Genomic DNA, 18,017 nt, shown 5'->3' on the forward strand with positions numbered 1-18,017 from the left:
AATGGGCTAAGGGCATCAGCAAGACAAGGTTTCTATGTAGAAATAATATTTGAGTTATTTTTTTCTGGTTTGTCACTTTGAAATGTTGCAGTTTATTGAGACCTGTGCTATAAGATCTTGCTATGTTCACAGAATATATCCAGTGAAATACAGGCAGTCAATTATTAAAGACTTAAAACCAGACTTAAAATTTCTAAGGATTACAAATATGAATCACTGAGCTGATGAAAAAAAGAAAGAGGAGGTGGAAGAGTCAGACAAATTAACAGTTTTATATGCTAGTGTTTACAGAAGTCAAGATTGATGTGTGAACCTATCTTGTTAATGTCCTGGGTCTGATGAGTATGTAATATTTCAGTTATTAATACAAAAGGGAAGAGCTTCAGTGGAGGAAGATCCACTGTCCCGAAAACTGCTTCCTGCTTGTTCCCTATGAGGCAGGTCTCAGCCTCCACTTCATTTCTACACCCTGACTAGTCACACAACATAAACATAATTTCACCAAACTCAGGTACAGTTCTTGGGACACCTCACTGAGGTGTGCTCTCAAAAAACACAGACCAAACTGTACCACATTTGGCTCCCTCTAGCCAACATAACCTTCCATCACTATCCTGTTTGGCTATGCAGCCTCCAAGACATCAGTGATTTTCTCAGTAGCATGCTATAAAGCTGTCTGGTGGGTTGTGACAGAGCTCTGGCATTAGGCCAGTTGCTTTGAACTGAAAAACTGCACAAAGTAATAAAGATGGTATGTTGTATGCAATGTAGTTTTGTCCAGTCTGCCCCAGAGGTGAATAGTTTGGGAATGCAATCATTCATTACCACTGAGCCAGAAAGCCCCGGAACAGAAGCACTCAGCAGTACAGGTGCAGTTTAACATTATAGGGAATGCCAAAAGGAATAGACATAATGATACTGTAGACCCTGGCTGACTTTGCATAGGATCAGGTCCTGTGTTTGGCCTCTGAGAATGTCTCCAGGCCATGCCTGCTACATCTAGTTTCAGAAACTTGCTCAGGCTTAGGAATGTCCAAATGCTTGGTGCTGTCCAGGGATGTCCAAAGTCAGCTGAATTTAAGCTACCAAAAGGTAGTTTAGTCATTGTGATTCTATGAAAAAGAGAATACTAAACAATATCAAATTGGTTATCTGTTGGTATAGTCACAAAATCTGTAATATTAGTCCAGTCCCTGAGTCTTCACTCCTCAGACCTCCTCTGCCACTTGACCTGTCTCTCTCATTAGTTAACCAGCAGAGGGGAAGGCCTGGAGGTGGGCTGTGATTCCCATTCCCACCCTCCCAGTCAGTGTCACTCCAACTTGCCCCAGCCAAGCAGAGCAGGTCATGCCTGCAGGTCCTGCAAGAGGCGTGGTGGAAAAAGTGGTGCATCTTGGTCTTTTCTCTTCATTATGGGAGAGCCTTCACAGCTCAGATACCTTCCCGGGGTTAAACTTTTGGGACATCTCTTTTCAAGAATGAAGGAGATCAGCCCTTTCTCAAGAACAGGTTGACACATTCACATGGCGATGTGCTACTCTCAGTTTTAGGTTCATATTGATCATCTTTGGGTCACAGAGCTAGATGGGGGGTTGTGGGCATCAATTCACCCACCCCTTATGAGAAACTACAGAATCTAGAGTATGTTCTCATTTGAACTAAATTTACCTTAATTAAAATATCCCATCTTGACCTAAGGGGAGAGATAATCCACGGTAGCCCTTGGCAGACAGCTTGGTTAATCAGATAGTCATTCAATAAATCATATTCACCTGATTTTTAATTTGAATTTGTCTGGCTTCAAATTCTAAATGTTGGACTTTATTATACATTTACCTGGATTGACCAAAATTCCTTCAATAAAAATATTATTCGTCATGTTGATTCTTACGTAGATGAAGCTACAGCTTTATCTTCAAAAAGTTAAATGGGGTACCCAGAGTTTTTCACTAAAAAGAATAGAAACACATGTTGATTTTTTTTCTAGCCCTTCTTTGAACACAGACTAATTCAATGCCTTCCTTCTACTATATTTTTCAGAACCAAATCCATTATTCTCAGCATGGTTTCACCAATAAGAGACACAAAGGTAAGGTAATAAATGCAATGTTCTCATGACTTAAGCTTTTTTATTTTAAGCTTTCCCAGACTTTGCTAATCCCTTCTCTAAAAAATACAACTCCATAATTCCCAGGTCCCAGGAAAACACCCTAACCATCTTTGATGAGATACAGTTTCTTCCAAGAACAACAGTAGGGAAAGTAGCAGTATAGGTTATAATTACCTTGTATTTGTATCACTTCGCCTGCACAGCTTAACTAGTAGCAGGGCCAGTCATCTAACCTTACAAGCATTTTATGTTAATTTTTAAGTGAAGTAGGGATGGGAGAACAAATCTCTTCTCTTCCTGGTATGGTGACTTGAGTGCTACACTTGCAGACTCATGATAACTTTTGTTCTGTGTCTACTAATGGAGACAGCCCTCAGTTACCAGGATTTGGATGCATTTTGCACTATGATCCTAATGTAAAAATAATTTTGATGTCACTGTCCAAGAGAAAGATTGTTTGTATTGGATTTTGTGTGTGTGTGCAAATACTAAAGTGAATGAAATGGAAAAAAAGGAGGATATGTGACTGGAAAATTGCACCAAGAGTGAAAAGCTGAAGTAACGCACTGTCATTAGCTTTGGTAGCTGCAGGTGCTTGAAAATATCTGCAACACATAGAGCAACTGAATTTTGCTTATCATTTAGTGAAGCAGAAGAATACTACTTAGAGGGTCAAGTAAAGAGATATTGATTGAGTCTTCAGAAAATTTTAGATGCAATGAAACTGCCATTTCTATACAATTAGGGATTGGAGAAAAATTATCTCCTTCTTTTGGAGGAAGTTGTAACTGTGAGGTAATGTAATTTTTTTAAAGCCACGCACAAATCCTCATGCAGATCTGGATTGACAGATACTGGAATTCTCCCAAACACAGGGGGAAATATCAGCCTCTCACTGGGCAACAGTTTCTTGCCTGCTTAGCCTGGTCCTTGCCTGGTGTTTTCAGCAAATATCACAGGTGCACTAGCAGGGATTTCAGCTTTGACCTTTGTATCTGCTTTCTTTCCACTTTCTGTGATCTGCCCGAGAGGCAAGTCTCCTAGCACAGCATGTACACAATAAACACTGCAGAAATGACACAGTTCATCATTTTCTCCATCCCAGAGCATAGGCATTACTACTTTTTCAATTTCCCAGATGCTATGTGGTTTTAGATTTATTTAGAAATGGATTTTAGATCACTTTGAATAGTCCTTTTCTAAAGCAAAGATTTTGTTTCACCTTGTCTCCGTCAGAGCTATAGCCCCAGCTGGACAAATGAGCATTCTGGGTGATAACTCTGAAGCACAGAACTCTAAGAAATCTGTTTTAATAATAATCATCCTGACTCCAGAAACTCTAGGAAAGTCTACATAACAAAACTCCAAAGAGAGTGTATAGAGCAATGTATTTCACTACATCTGTGCCATGTGGTAAATACAGAAAGGTTTTGGTCATGTTTAATTACGAAGGTCAATTCATATCTGACTTTGCTATAGTGGTAATGTAGATATCCAAAAGTCCTGATAAAAAAGCCTTTGCACCATTCCATACCAGTAGATTTATTCCAGAGTCGTTAAAAACACATGAAGAAATGTTAAAAAACATTATTAGAGACAGTTAGTCTTTACACCTGCTGACAATAAGACGCGTCACAAGTATGTTCATAGTCCAGGGGAAAATATGACTATTTCAAGAAATGGCATACAACTGCTTTATCAAACTAAATTTGGCACTTCCAAGAGCTTGTCTCAGGGCTAAAAGTGAGAGCTGTGTGTCCCATGCTAAAAATCCAGACCCAAGGGTAAAAAAGGTCCTTTTTCTAACCCAAGAAGTCACAAAATATCAACTGTCATTGAATGCTGACCTACTCCATGATAGGATTTTATAAAAGAAAGCAAAATTGTTTTGGAAGAGAGACTGACAGAAAATTAATATATGTAGTAAAAAAATTATTATAATGTATCAAAAGGAATATTTTAGGCTAGCTATTTGAATGGCCAGAATAAGTTTTGTTTGTGATGGATTACAGAAGAGATTTTAGTGCACAGATTGGTTTCTTATATGGCTGTGCAATTAATCACATAATTATCTCCTTTACGTGACATGCATTTATTAAAATACTGTTGTCCCTCTGCTAAGCATCACCTGATTTCTAGGTCGTGTAAATCAGCTTCTTTTTAGAGGAAAAATGAGTAGCACTCTCCCTGTGTAAATCCTCAAATTACACGTGTGATAGTGTCATACATTTCTCCAGATTATTTGCCACCCTCTCAGAACAGAGGTGGGCACGACCAAGTCACAGACAAGCTGGTGTTCCAGGAGCTCAGCTGATGGCAGTCCCTGGCTTCAGGCAGTGACTCTGTAAATAATCCTGCTGCATTAGGGAGTGTAAGAAAACCCGTTCCCTTGCCATTTGAGCCCTTACTTTCACACCCACCCACTACCACCACCAAAACAGGCAAAGCGATTGACTGCTGCTCGCCCACAACACCCTGTGAGAGGCCTTGTAATAGTGCCATCTAGTGACACCTGCTTCGAAAATACACCTACAAAACCTCCCCATCCCCCCAAAATCCCAGAACATGCTCGCTGCTACATCAGGCAAACCTTGATGATGATTTGTACCCGTTTGAGCACTGGGATAAATGAATACGTCAACATGTTGTCCAGGTGGCCCCAAATATTGACCTCTTCCCAGTCTTAGATCTCCTTCCTTTCAGTTCCCAACCTCATCTTGAGCAATTATCCCTGGGCCTCAGTAATTTGGTATTATCCACTAAGAACAAAACATCTCTTATTTATTCTATTTATGAAGCTTAATATGTTCAAAGTGCCATTTTCAGATGTAAGTACTATATAGTCTTTAATACGTACATATAGATAGAGTGTAGCTATTAGACTGTCCACAAATGTCAGACTGCAGAAAGTATTGAATATTGTGCCAAACACCATGAAGAAAAAATCTTGGTTACCTCAAGCACTGGATAATCATGGTCATTGGGTGAGCACAGTCACTGAACAACCTCTGCCAGTCACCTCAGCAAGTGATGCAGCATAAACTGTAGCACAGACAGAACAGATGCTCCAGGTGATGAAGATTAAGTAGGTACATTAGATTTCAAATAGTTTCAATTTCCATGGATCTATGAAAATAAAGCGATCTATAAGGAGTAATTAGTCAAAGTAATTCTTAGCATTTTGTTTAAAACTGCCAAAACAATAACATAAAATGTGAAAAAGAAATATGTTGCAAAGATTCAACTAATATTTAATGCTTTCCAACAACCAGTTGCCCAGCTTTCATTTCTTTGACCACAAGATGCTGGTATGCCCATGGATGATGGCAGGACTATCAGGAAGTGTATCAGATAGATTAATTACTCAGTCTTTGAGAGGCCCAACATGCTTTTTGGAATATCAGCTTCTGTTCTGAGGGTTCTTTTTATATGGTACATCTAGAGAGTTTATGTTACCCTTCATGATGGTACTGGTTTTTTTATTATTATTATTCCTATCTCATATTTCCTTTTCAGCAAGCTCTGAGAGAACAGATACTTTCCTTATACAAGAGCATAAACTAGGACTGCGCATCTGAACCTTTCTTATATGTCACCAGAAGTCTGCTATCTGCAGACACGCTACTGGTAGAAATGTGTATGGTTAAAGTTTTCCATCATTTTTTAACCTCAGTGATTTCTTCCAGTTGCTTATACCTACCAAATTATTTCCACAAGATATTTACCTAGTTATATATTTTTGGAATTTTGGCAAAATATTGAACAATATAAAAATAAAGATTTTGTGGTATGCATTCTTATAAGTCATCCTGGAAAACAGAATCTGCTCCCTGCTGTTATGGTATTCCTCTGATCCTAGACAAGTAATTGGGTTAATTTTGTCCTTCAGTTTAAGATATTTTTCACTCTCTCTCCCCGTGTTAGTTCCCTAACTGAAAATCAGTGGTAATTCTATTAATTCTATTTCTCCCTCTCTCAAGCTCAACATAAAAATTGAGTCCTTTGTGTTGGTTATTGTGAATGGGGTTAGAGTGAGCACTACAGAAAGGCCTGCATTTGGCATGCTACACAGTAGATATGGCTATCCACATACATGTAGAAGAATAGAATGAACTAGCCCTCAGTTAATGTTGTCTATCTAATGTACAGCACCCTATGGAAAAAAGACCTTATAATCATGCATATAAAAACCTACATAATCCATATCCATGTGAGAGAAATGAAAACTGTCAGTTCTTCCATGAGCAAGACATAATAAAGTAATTTTACAACACTGATTGAATATGTCTCTCTTACATGGGCACTATATATGGAACATAATGTCTCGATACATCATATAGAGGAAATTGCTTCTCTGTGCCCCATTATAGCCTTACCGCACACAAGGGTTGTATCTGCAGGATCTGCCTGTTTCCCAGATCAGTTTCTGGGCTGAGAGCATTCCAGACTAATTAAATATTTTCCTGGTGAGTGGTGGGACCCATCTAAATGAGTGAAAGAGAAAGTGTTTAATAAACATTCAAGGAGCAAACATTGTCTGGCATCTTTTTGAAAAGAAATGTCACTGGGAAATCAAGAATAAAAGATGTTTATATTTAAACAAAACTGGTTTGATGTCTTGGAATCATGTGTTGGAAGTTTTTCAAAGATATTAAAAGAAGAGCATAGGGTGTCTGCATAACTGTACATGTTCTTCCAACATAATCTCATAAAAACTTTCAGGGCTACTAAGCAAAGGGAAATTGGCAGAAGTTTTCACAACTTAAAAAGAACAAAATGCTCCTTAGTAAATTATGAATCACTTACATAAAACTGACTACATGAAAAGGTAACTTCAACAGTTACATCTTGAATTCCTGAAATGTAGAATGAATCTAGTTCTCAGGTTAACCCTTTCTTATTTAACACCTATCTTGCAGTAGGTCATGATGAAACCACAGCAGTTAATGATTGAAATGTGGTTGCATTTGTCTGGTGTAAAGTTTGGCTATGCACTGTATTGGATATGGGTCCTGCTTGAGAAGTGTAGCCTTAATGTTCAGGCCAAATATTTGTATTGCTATCTCAGAATTCTCAAAGAGAATCTAGTGAAGAAAACTCAGAAATGGCAACCCAAGAATCACAGAATGGTTGAGGTTGAAAGGGATCTCTGAGGGTCATCTGATCCAACCTCACCACTCAATCAGGGTCACCTAGAAACATCTGTCCAGGACCATGTTCAGACAGCTTTTGAGTATCTCCAATGATGGAGACTCCACAGCCTCTCTGGGCAACCTATGGCAGTGCTTGGTCACTCCCACAGTAAAAAAGGGTTTTCTAGTGTGATCAGATGAAAGTTCATGTGCTTTAACTTGTGTCCACTGCCTCTTTTACTGTCACTGGACATTACTGAGAAAAGTCCCCTTCATTCCCTCCCTTCAGGTATTTATACACAGTGATAAGATCCTTCCTGACCCTTCTCTTCTCCAAGCTAGACAGTCACAAGTCTCTCAGCCTTTCCTCATAGGAGAGATACTCCAGTCCCTTAATCATCTTTGTGGCACTTCATTGGACTCTCTCCAGTATGTCCATGTCTCTCTTGTGCTGGGGAGCCCAGAATTGGACACAGTACTCCAGAAGAAGACTCACCTGTGCTGAGTAGAGGGGAAGGGTTACCTCCCTCGACCTGCTGGCAAAGCTCTTCTTAATGCAGTCCAGGACTGGTGAGTCTCACAAGAGTGCATCGCTAGCTCATGTTCAGCTTATTGTCCACCAGGATCCCAAGGTCTTCTTGCCAAAGCTGCTTTTTGGACAGCTGGCCCCTAGCATATACTGGTTCATGGAATTGTTCCTCCCTATATATAGGACTTTCCACTTCCCCTTGTTGAACATCATGACATCATGATGCTCCTGTCAGCCTATTTCTCCAGTCTGTCAACATCCCTCTGAATGATAGCATAATCCTCCAGTGTATCATCCCTTCCCCCAAATTAAAGTATTTAGACATTAGAAAATATTTAGTATTTTCTAATGTAAATAAGCAGGAACCTGACAGCCTAAAAGTGTCCAAGTACAAACAGAGAATGACTTGAAACAGCAATTAATGGTTTCCCTGCTAAAGGCACAATCTATTCTTCAGCTTCTTTAACTTTTCTTTGAGCCATCTGCAGTACAAGACATTTGGCTGGTCTCTGCTGCATTTTCAGATCTTAGCCACTTCTGATATTAGAAGTCTGGAAAACAAGAACTGTATCTCAGAAAAAATATATTAATTTTCAAAAAATTTTTTTTATTAATTATTGGAACAAAGCCAGGATATTTCCAAATTCTTCATTGGGGAAAGGAAGACAGAAAAGAAAACAAAACTACAAAGAGAGAACCCACCATGACATCGCAGATAAAATATTCACTTGATCCATAGGATCATGTGTCAATTCCTCCTAACTGACTCAGGGCTGACACTTCACTTCCCCATTGAGTGCCCTATTGCACAAGTTACAGCTTTAGTTTCTTTATTGGGACCAATGAATGCTGAAGAACAGCTTCAAAAGGAGGGACTGAGAAGGATTAACCACTCCTCGTTGATCCAAAACAGTGGGGGATTTGCATATAATTCTTCAACACCTTCAGGACATTTCCTTAGCATTTTCCTGTTAGTAAATTTGTGAAACTGTTTTTCTTCCTCTCCTCATCTTTTGTCCTGCAGCTACACAGATTTTCCAATGAGGATTTGTTTAAAATGACATATTTACATGAAAAGTTTAAGGTTTGACAAACTGCAGTGTTCCAGTATAAAGTGTTCTCACTGAAGAAAACACTTATTAGTACTCCCTTTGACCTTTCCTACTATAGATTTTTTCTGTTGTGTCCATTTTTATTTTCTTTTGCCAGAGAGCAGAAAAGGATATATTCACAAAAAAGATTAAATTTAAAGAGTATGATTTAAATGAAAACAAATGTAAGAGATTTGTTTTCAATTCTGAAGAAAAACAATACATAACAGATTACTGATGCTCTATCCTGATCAGGATAGGTGCAAGCACAATTAGACCTGTGGGGTCCTAGGCAAAGCCACAACTGTTGTTATGTATTTCCTGCTCTTTTGGACCTGTAATTCTCTGCTAACTATATCTAAGAAGAAATAAGGTCCAAAGCATTATATAATGTTATCTTAAGGAAATCAGAACCACTGAAGCATATTGCCTGAACTGGGGAGTCATATACATTAGTCCCTTCTAGCTTCTGTCCTGCTTCCGTGGTTACCTGTTGCAAGTACTGTAATGTGCTAGCTATAGAGAATGGAAGAGCAAAATAAACAGTGACTTTAGCAGATATGCTAAATTTATTTCCATTGATTATCTACAAAGCTAATTCTTCTTGCCAAAGCTCTGATGCATGTAAGCTTTTACACCATTTTGCCAGGGCACTGTACTATGTCTATCAGCTCCCTCAGCTCTTGGTTCCACTCTAGTTTTCTTCCATGAGATTCCTTACAGAAGCCAAGATTTAGAAATGACTGCCAAGTTTACTTTTACAGATTTTTCAAATTTACCTTCAGGACTGTACAGCAATTGCAGGAAAAAGCAAAAGAGCCAAACAATGAAAGACATAAGACTATGGAGTATAAATCACTTATTTTCTTTAGTATAAACCATTTTTGAAACAAAAATAATTTTGGAGAATTAAGTATTCACCAGATGAGACAGGTGTGTATATATGTCTCATGGGTAAACCCCCAGAAGAGACTCTTTTGCATTATAATTTCAGAATAAATAAATAAACAAGTATGAGAGAAAAGGGGAATGCTAATTTTCAGAAAAAATTCCCAAGACAGATTGAAACTCGTTAGAATATGAAAGGTCTGTGGGCATAATAACTGACATTCCAGAACAAGATGTACTGGGTTTGTGTGACAAGGTTTTTGGTAGTGGGTGGGCTCCAGTCGTAGCTTCTGTGAGAAGCTGCTAGAATCTTGTGTGTCATACAATCATAGAACGGTTTGGGTTGGAAAGGACCTTAAAGATCACCTAGTTTCAACCCCCCTGCCATGGGCAGGGACACCTTCCACTAGATCAGGTTGCTCAAAGCCCCATCCAACCTGGCCTTGAACACTTCCAGGGAGGGGGTATCCACAGCTGCTCCAGGCAACCTGTTCCAGTGTCTCACCATCCTCACAGGAAAGAATTTCTTCCTTATAGCTAATCTAAATCTACCTTCTTTGACTTTAAAACCATTACCCCTTGTCCTGTCACTACAGTCCCTGATAGAGAGTCCCTCCTCATCTTTCCTGTAGGCCCTCTCTAAGTACTGGAAGGCTGCTATAAGGTCTCTCTGGAGCCTTCTCTTCTCCAAGCTGAACAACCACAACTCTCTCAGTCTGTCCTCATAAGGGAGGTGCTCCAGCCCCCTCATCATCTTCATGGCCCTCCTCTGGACCTGCTGGAGTAGGTCCATGTCCTTCTTATGTTGGGGACCCCAGAGCTGGACACAATACTCCAGGTGAGGTCTCACGAGAGCAGAGTACAGGGGCAGAATAACCTCCCTTGACCTGCTGGCCACACTTCTCTTGATACAGCCCAGGATACGGCTGACTTTCTGGGCTGTGAGTGCACATTGCTGGCTCATATTCAGTTTTCCATCCACCAATACCCCCAAGTCCTTCTCCTCAGGGCTGCTCTAAATTCACTCATTGTCCAGACTGTATTTGTGCTTGGGATTGACCCAACCCATGTTCAGGATCTTGCACTTGGCCTTGTTGAACTTCGTGAGGTTTGCACAGGCTCACCTCTCCAGCCTGCCAAGGTCCCTCCGGATGGCACATCCCTTCCCTCCAGCATGTCGACTGCACCACACAGCTTGGTGTTGTCGGCAAACTTGCTGAGGGTGCACTCCATCCCACTGTCCATGTCACCAATAAAGATGTTAAACAACACTGGTCCCAACGCTGACCCCTGAGGAACTCCACTCATCCCTGGTCTCCACTTGGACATGGAGCCATTGACTGAAACTCTTTGAGTGTGACCATTGATCCAATTCCTTATCCACCAAGTGGGTGACTCATCAAATCCATGTCTCTCCAATTTAGAGACAAGAATGTCGTGTGGGACAGTGTCCAATGCTTTGCACAAGTCCAAGTAAATGATGTTAGTTTCTCTTCCCTTATCCACCACTGTTGTAACCCCATCATAGAAGGCCACCAAATTTGTCAGGCATGATTTGCCCTTAGTGAAGCCATGTCTAATTCCATCTGGCTCCAAGACAGACCTGCTTCTGGCCAAGACTGAACCCATCAGCAACAGTGGTAGTGCCTCTGTGGTAACCTATTTAAGAAGAAGGGGGAAAAATGGTGCAACAGCACTTGCAGTCAAAGAGAGGAGTGAGAATTTGTGAGAGCAACAACTCTGCGGACACCAAGGTCAGTGAAGAAGGAGGAGGAGGAGGTGCTTCAGGCACCAGAGCAGAGATTCCCCTGCAGCCTGTGGTACAGCCCATGGTGAGGCAGGCTGTGCCCCTGTAGCCCATGGAGGTTAACAGTGGAGCAGATCTCCACCTGCAGCCCGTGGAGGAGCCCACACCAGAGCAGGTGGATGCCCAAAGGAGGCTGTGACCCCATGGGAAGCCCATGCTGGAGCAGGCTCCTGGCAGGACCTGTGGACCCATGGAGAGAAGAGCCCATGCTGGAGCAGGTTTGCTGGCAGGACTTGTGACCCCACGGGGGACATCTGCTGGAGCAGTCTGCTCCTGAAGGACTGCACCTCGTGGGAGGGACCCACCCTGGAACAGCTCATGAGGAGCTGCAGCCCATGGAAAGGACTCACATTGGAGAAGTTCATGGAGGACTATCTCCCATGGGAGGGACCCCATGCTGGAGCAGGGGAAGAGTGTGAGAAGTCCTCCTCCTGAGGGGCAGGAGCGGCAGAGACAATGTGTGATGAACTGACCACAACCCCCATTCCCTGTCCCCCTGCGCCTCTGATGGGGAGAAGGTAGAGAGACTCTGGAGTAAAGTTAAGCCTGGGAAGAAGGGAGGGGTGGGGGGAAGGTGTTTTAAGATTTAGTTTTTACTTCTCATTAACCTACTCTGATTTGATTGGTAGTAAATTAAATTTGTTTTCCCCAAGTCAAGTCTGTCTTGTCCGTGACAGTAATTGCTGAGTGATCTCTCCCTGCTCTTATCTCAACCCACGAGCCTTTCATTATATTCTCTCTTCCCTGTTCATCTGAGAAGGGGGAGTGATAGCACAGCATTGGTGGGCTCCTGGTGTCCAGCCAGGGTCAATCCACCACACAGACTGAAATATAGCTCAATATAATAAAATAATAGTAAAGTAATAGTAGAAATGTATCATTCCATTCAGACCAGCAGTTTCTTCGGGGCAGAGAAAAGGGTATATAACCATTAACCTCTTTGTTTAATCTTTTTATAAGTGAAGAGCATAATGTTTTATTTGCTTACAATTTTCATGATGTTCTTGAGTGTTCCCTATAGCTAGTTTTATATTATATAAAGACAAGTTCTCTGTCATAACATTGCATTACACATTACTTTCTAAAATTTGGTGGTGTGCAAACATATTGATGATCAATTATAATATTAGACAGGGCTCAAATCTAAGCTGAAAAACTGTGTCCAGCATTGAATAGTCACAGAGAACTAAATTTGAGTTTATGAGAAAAAATAAACACTGTGACAAGGTAGACACACAAAGTAATGGTGAAATTGGGGTAAGATGGCAGGTGCATTTGATGCTGAGTCCCTCGATACAATTTTCTGTGGACACTTAAATAGATCTTGGAGCAGGGAGTAAGACAGTTAAATATATTTTTGTTAATATGCACATCAATTTACTTTTGTGATATTATCCTAAGTGCAAGGAAGTAAATCAGAGGAGACTGCTGGAGGGAAAAAACAGAAGATAAATCAATGAGGACAATGCTGTTTGGTTCCAACTAAAAGGATAAGATTTATGCTTCAGTGGGTTTTTCAGCAGTAGCTGAAATAAGCCTTCCAAAGAAAGACACACACAAGTTGCAGCTAGCCCCTATCTCTCACAAGATAGACTGGAAATTGAAAGGCCAGAAGGAGTATTATAAATTAAAATGTAGATAAGACCCATGTTGATGATGACTTCTTTTTGAGTATTAACGCTTTTCTCTACTCACTCTATGCTTCTGGATAACTAGTGTATTGAAAACATTGGGTTTTTAATTTCGTTAATCAACTGTTGTTTCATTCTCAACAATCTCTGCATTTTTTTCCTCTATATATGTCATAATGACATATAGAGCAAGTGGCTATGAGTTTTTACAAAAATAAAAGATATCTGGAAGATAGAGGCCATTTTTTTGTAATGGTTTACTTTTGAGAAAGTGTGATGTATCAACAAATGAAAAGTGATGAACTTTTCAGCATATAAAAAAGGAAGTGTTAACCAGATGTACATTTGTAGTTCGGACTTAATTATGTTCCAGTTAAAATCAAATAGAAATTTTGCTATGGCACTTTGTGAGGTCTTCTCTACAAGATGCTTTTGACTTACATGCTACTAAAGCCCTTAGGGATCACTGTCATATTATTGATGCTATATATAATTTACATTGTGTATGAAATTATGGAATAGGGACAGCCATAAGATGGCAAAGTATGTCAGAATTCAGCGTTAATCATTTATATGTTCTTGGATAAACTCAATTGTTATTTTATGTCTGCTTCATTTTGAAGAAATGAAGTTGAGGAAAAAATCAACAGCCAGAAATAGCTTCACCTACGCAATGGAAACACTTGGTTTAGTCTTCCTGATGGATGATAAGTGAAGTTCAAGTAAATTTTAAAGTTTCCTATTGACTTTCAGTTACAGACAAGTCAAATATCCATACTTGCATTTTTTAGTTCACTGTATTATGTAAAATGAAGATGTTTTTCTCCTGCTTCATGAAAGCAAAGCTACTTTTTCTGAAGATGGCAAAATTGAAAATGTTTTTATTCATTTTACAAAGTTCAGTCACTACAAAAAAAGAGTTAAAGGATGGAAATGTGTTATCATGGTACAAAACATTCTGTTTTAATAAGAAAGTACTCAAATACATGTTATTAATTACAAATTGGCAGCACTTTTATCAGAATAAGCTGAAGAAAATTATGCAAAGTGCATTATGATACATTTGTGATTATCTCATGTATAGATATCTTCTGTACAGAGATGACATGGAAGTGCTAAACCAGCCGTCACAGAGCCACTTTGGGTCTAGAGTTGGCACATATAGCTTTGCTTTTAAGCTGAGAGGATTGTTCAAATGGCCTGGTGATAGATATTGCATTCAGTGTGACTTTTAGAAACTGCTTCTGGTGGAAACAGCAACTCAGAGAATGTATCTAGAGAGGAAAACAGACCTAAGCTTATTGTGCAAAAACTGATCTTTAGTGGAACAGGCAGTTGGTGTGATTTAAAGAACTGGGGGGTTGTTTATTTTCTTAATTTTTTTAATCTTATGAGATATAAAGGAAAAAATGTCATTTAACTCCTTCATGAAACAGTTCAGTTTTCATTAAAAGTTTTGATTGTCTCATAATCAGAAGTGACTTAAAGATGTCTCAAAGTAAATGTCATCATGTCTTTAACACACAGTTCACTGATCTAGCCTTTATGAAAAGATCCGGTATAGTTGCCTGCAGGTTAAAGATTCCTAAGCGTTACACCAGACACAGCTTGAGTCCTCTAATGTCCAGTGTTCTCTCCTGCTTCAGGTGTACCTTCACATTTTGCCTTCACTGTAAATGCAACTGCAGGCGCACGGCCCAGGCTGCATGCTGAAGCAAGCACCGTGGCCAGTGCTGCATCCATGGCAGCAGATCTACAGAGCCAGGGAGCTCCCTGGCACCAACACATGGGAAGGTGGGTTGAGGTAGGCTGCTATCAGCTAAGTCCCATCACCCATGGAGAAATCTGGGGATGCACAGGCATGGAGATCACATACAAGTATCTGAGGAGCTGAAAGTTGGAACTTCCTTCCTTTTGGGACACTCCCTACATGGAAGAATTTCCAGTCCTGGCAGGTCCTCACCACATCACTTAGTTGACATGAGTCTGAGGACTGCCCTTTGGTTGTGCTTCAGAAAGCTGTGGTTTAACCTCCACTGGAATTGGAGTTCTCTGGTGTATTTGAATGGGCACAAGACAAAATGAAAAGGCTCTGCCAGCTTGCATTGGAGTTGGCAGGGCTTTTGCTTTTCCAAGCACCTAGAATCTGAAAGAGCACTGTCAGAGGACAGGCAGTCATACCTCCTTTGAGTTTCCCTATTCTGTCCATAATAATCTAATAGACCACAGCCTCCACTAGTTTCTTGCCTTAGGAATCAGCATAGTACTTCTCAATAGATGGAGAAAGTGGTTATTTTACAATGTGAGTATCTGTCACTGGGATAAATCTATAATTAGGATACCCACTTATGGACGTTTTCCAAATACGTCTAAATAGTTATGCCAATTACTGGCATAATTGTAAATGAATCAGAATAAGCATCAGCAAATGAATCAAACTGGAAGTTGTATGGTTTGCCTTGTTAATTATATTTCTCATAAAACAGCTGACATGAGATGTCTGCTACCTGCTGACTGGGGAATGCAGGGGGTTCTTTATGCTAATATTGAACACTTTTAATAAATAGGATATTTAAATAGAAAAATATAAATAGCTTCAGAGAGTGATCAAGAGTGGTTATTTTAACATCTAGAACATTACCATTCTAACAGATTTGGAAACCAGGCATTGGTGGGAACACCTTTGCAGTATGTTAGCAGAAAATACAGATGCTTTTCTGCTTAGTTCAAACTCTCTGAATCCAGTTCCAAACAGCTTTTTCTTTAAGTCTTTCAGCTACCAAGACAATTAAGTTTTGATGGGACAGACTGAAGAAATATAAATTCACACCTTTGTTGGCAATTTCTTTATGCTCAGTTAAAATAAGGAGATTCCTGAGATCGCTATCATTTTGGACCTTCTTTGACCCTTTTTATTGACTCTGGAGTCATACAAAAAAGTCTTTTAAGCAGTTATTGCTACAGAGTTTTGCTGCTGTCATTTACAAAAGAACTCACAGGAAACGTGCAATATTGACATCTAATAATATCAGATTGATGCCATACTCATCAGAATAACCTTAATTTTGCAGTTGACCCTTTAAAACGGTGCTAATACTTGACTAATACAATGAGCTGTGCCTGTTCCCCCACCACCAGCTGGTTCAGTCCCACACAAGATGACAGCAAAGGCTGGTGAGGGGGAAGCAGCAAAGAGGAAGCGGAGACTAAAGCTCCTGCTGCCTCTTCTTTGGCATTGCTTGCTTATCAGTGCAGCTCAGCAGCAGCAGAAGTGCTTCACAGATGCCTCTTCAATCAACTATGCAAGTGTTGATGTGTCCTCTCCACTCCCAGGAGTGAGAGAAATCAACACATCTGTAACCCCTAGTAGCAAACTTACAGATCAAATAAGAAGGTTGTTAGCAACAGTAAGGAATGCCAGGCTCATCATTATCTATTTTACCTTTTGTACTTTGCTTCTTCTCAAAAGATCTGGGATTATGGCATGCACAGAGTAAAAGCAGAAGTAGAAGCAGCCACAGCTCTATAGATGGCTGCAAAATTTTTCTGGTTTCAGAGCAGGGAAAAACCAATCCTGGAAAAGTGTGGGGTAGAAGACAGTTCACAGTCCAGCTTCATCCCTGGAATTATCCAGAAATAAATCTGGCCAGTGGCTTTGTCCACCTTATAGCTTTGAAAATAGAGAGGGGATAGAATAAAAAAGAGGTTCAGAAAGTTAAAGAACAAGAAAGAGATTACGTTAAATTATTTTGCTTACTAATGATGCATGCAAAAGTTAACAGAATTAAATTTGGTTACTACCTTCTGTGGTTTGTCTCAGATGGCTCACAAACATTGAATATAGGGAGATGACTGTTATTATTAATTACGTGTTTAGGATTATGTGCACATAATAACACTTTTCACCCAGAATTGTAGTCACGCATTGGCATCTCTGTAATAGTGTGGACCTTGAAGAGTTTGCCATGCAATCAGATAATTCAGAGCAAAAAACTAGCACCTGGGAATCCTTCCATTAGATCTCCCAGGTATAATTATCCACAAGAACCATCCAATAAACCAAGTAAGTCTCCCCAGTTTTACAATTTATACATCTGGTTTTTTCCTCTTCAAATTGAAAACTGTCTTTGGCCTACGAAAAGAATTTCAGAAACATCCATGCTCTGCAATGTCATGCTTCAGAGGGTAAAATACCTCTAATCAAATATTCCGGTTGCTTATTTTCTTGTGCTGTTAAGGAAGCCAAGTTCTGCTCAGAGAAACCTGCACATAAAGTGTTGTGAGCAAAAAATTACATATCTTAAAAACCCTTGTCCTTTTTGGCATATCCGTTATGCTCACTTTTTAAACAGTTGTTCACAGCTCCATCAGCTTGATACGGCCATAATAGCTATGCTTTTGTGGAGCTTCTCTGTGTTCTGTTATACCTGCTGCCTCTGATGTCTGCATACTGGAGAGCTATGCTTTGAAAGTAAGTTGCAAAGCAGGAGAAAAAGGAATCTACTTAGAGATTAGCAGTTAGCATCATAAAAAAAGAAAAAGAGCGAGAAAACAGAACTCAAACTCAGATAAAGAGACTGTGAAATACTTAATTTTGGACAGTATCTTGGACCACAGAATCAGTGGCAAGACTCTTGTCCTTGTTGCAGCAGATCCTGGATTTCACTGCTTTTATATTCCTGATCAGAGTGAAGATGTTGTTTAGGAATAAAATCGTGACTACATGAATATTCTGTTGCACTCTGTCATATAAACTATGACCTTATGCTGGTTAAAAGCTTTAACTCATCATTCTGAATAAAATTAAGAAAGTTAAATGCTACAGACAA

The sequence above is a fragment of the Strix aluco genome, chromosome 2, assembly GCF_031877795.1.
Source record: "Strix aluco isolate bStrAlu1 chromosome 2, bStrAlu1.hap1, whole genome shotgun sequence".
Taxonomy (NCBI): Eukaryota; Metazoa; Chordata; class Aves; order Strigiformes; family Strigidae; genus Strix; species Strix aluco.